Here is a 2,861-nt window from a genome sequence, read left to right on the forward strand (position 1 = left end):
TATATATATATATATATATATATATATATATATATATATATATATATGTTGTTGCTTCTATGTTCTAAGTAAAACCAAGCGGATCATGTTACAGTGGACCTCCGGTATTTGATGGGGGATCAGCTACCCGTAAACAGCTGAAATCCGCAAATACTTGAGCCCCTCTTTAAAAGCGACGACCTACTCTACCAGTTCAAACACAGAATATATCTTAATCAGTCCCTCCAGTATTTCTCAATAGTATTTCTCTCTTTTTTTGCAATCAGAATCACCGATTTTATGGTCCTACTTGTGAAATATTTGTCCCGAATACCTTTCACTTTTTCAACTCAACATAGTCATTCGGAAAAATATATTTCAAATGCTTAAAAAAAAGTACAAGTGACTACATCAAAAGTAGTGTGTTTATTTATTGCTTATGTGCTTATCTATGACGATAATTGTGATTTTGTTTTGTTTTGTTTCTCGCCATAACGATAACGGACTGACTTGACATCAAGTAAGGCTAAGGTACAAGTACCGCCACCTGTAGTTAGCAGTCACTTATCGCCATGTTTCTGACATTTTAGTGGAAATTTTGCTATAAACCCAACAAAATGCATGAATCTGCTGATTTTGCGTCAATTTCCACTCGCGACACCTGAAAAACTGGAGAGACTATAACTTAACATGCATTCATACTTACAATGGAAACCTTCTTAGCACTACCACTTAAGCTAACCTCCACAGTCTTCCTAGTTCCACTTATCCAGCCAATCAGCGCCAAGGAAAATGACTGGTGCTCCTGGATTGGCTGCTTTGCAAGCGTCAGCGCGCCAAGCAGTAAGTAGTATTTTGCTCTGTGTACGTCCTGTTACCAAGCAACCATAAGGCGCTGAATACAACCTGGTTAAAGGAAACTCGAAATCTTGTTGAGTTTTTTATATTATTATTTATTCAACCATTTTAGTTAATAACATTATTGAATTTATTAAATTATTATTATTACAATTTTTTTATTGAAATATATTTGCAAATGACAACCGCTCTAAGCATTATTTTTATAAAGCTGGATTTTAATACAGTTATCTTTAAAACCTCTCCTGCTCTACATCCCACTTCATCCACTATTGTTACACAAACAACAAAAACCTCCTTTCAGATGTGGCCCAGGTGATAGGTTGTTCCCAATGAGAGGTTAACTCACCAGTAGAACATGCTCAACCAGTTCCCCTCCAAAAAGGTCATGGCAGCAATGATAATATTAATGTACTCCTATATTTATTAGTATATCAAGATATTTATTTATTTATTCTTAGAATATTATGTCTTTAGTTGTTGGCCACCACTGATCCGATCAATGGCCCCTGTCTGGTCACCCCTATGAAAATGTTATTTCTTGGCTACTGCCTTCTGTTTGACCCACATGAATCAAAAGGACAGAATGGGATGCAAAGGATACACCAGACCCTTCCTTCATATCCACTAAAAGAAGGAAGCATTTGGAGGAGCCTTCAAATTTGGAAAGCCTTTGTTGCCTCATATTGATGTAATCGGCCTTCATTCAAAGAATGCAACTCCTAAATTTGTACCATTTTCTATGAAAAACCTCTGGGAATAGGTGGATTTTCCTCAAATAATTTAGAGCTATGTTGCACAGAAAAATATGCCAATACTGAATCGTGAATTGGTGGGGGTCCTGTCATTCTCCTTTAGTTCCCATTACACATTATTACTGATGTTCCTGAAGGTATTGCTTTAATATTGAAACCAAGATCTAGATTAATCAAGCTTTATTGCTTTCCTTCATTAATCCATGAGGAAACGTTTATCAGAAAAGTGTCAAACTGTTGATTAAGATATGGATAATTGCCTATAAAGCCAGATTTCTGCTTCAACAATGTCACAACAATAAAATAAAGATATGTAAAATTTGAGGAACATCCCTTTAGATGGAAAAAATAAAGCATTGTACTAACTCACAGGTCTAACTGTAATTTGCCACATGAATCACTCAGCCATCGTCTTGGCGGTCGGCAGAGCTCCTGCTCTGTTTTCTCTGCCGAACCTGCAGCTTTGTCATGTGAAGGTCTCCGTGAAAAGAGGAGGTCAGAGTAAACAATCAGAGCCTCCACCCAAGGTTTCCAATAACAACCTCCAAACCTGGAGAAGGAGGGGAAAAAAATCACAGACAATCTGAGTTATTCACTGCTGCTTCCAAGCTGGTTTAAAGAGCCTCTGTGTTCACCAAAAAGTGTTTGCTCATCACATGTTTTTACAGGAACCCCCCCCCAACCCAAATGACAAAAAAACAAGTCCCTGTGGGCTTTGAAAGAACTAGTTTTCTCTCACAAAAGCCAAATAGCCAGAGAGTTGGATGTTGATTAAAAAGCTGGCAGGAAAGGAAAATATTTCCCTTTTATTGTTGTTGATTCTCTTCTTTTCTTCTGCCTTGTAATGTGAGCATTGGAAACGTTAACCCACATCCTTCACAGCAGGACCCTTTGAGCATGGTTAGACCTTTTGTTTGACTAAGAGGTTAACAGGGAACCCTGCTGTGCTACTGTAAGTTGAATTGGTGTTTTCCCTTAAGCTTCTCTCTGTACGTGTTTTACCAGAAGTCTGACCTTTGTGCTGCTCTTATTTCATAGATCAGGTTGTAGATCAAAACTAAACTGCACAGTGGAAGTCAAATCAAGTCACTTGTGAAAAAAAGCAAATTAAATGCAAAACAGAAGAATAAAACCTAATATATTGTGGCAGAAAAAATAAAAAGTAAAGAAAAAATACAATCATATTGCTCAATGAGTAATTCAAAGTTTGATTTCCAGTCCCCTTAAATCATAATTTCAAAGACCTGTAATTTATATTTTACTGATGTC

This window comes from Poecilia latipinna, unplaced genomic scaffold (genome assembly GCF_001443285.1).
Source record: "Poecilia latipinna isolate Pla-1442-1.1 unplaced genomic scaffold, P_latipinna-1.0 Scaffold557, whole genome shotgun sequence".
Lineage (NCBI taxonomy): Eukaryota > Metazoa > Chordata > Actinopteri > Cyprinodontiformes > Poeciliidae > Poecilia > Poecilia latipinna.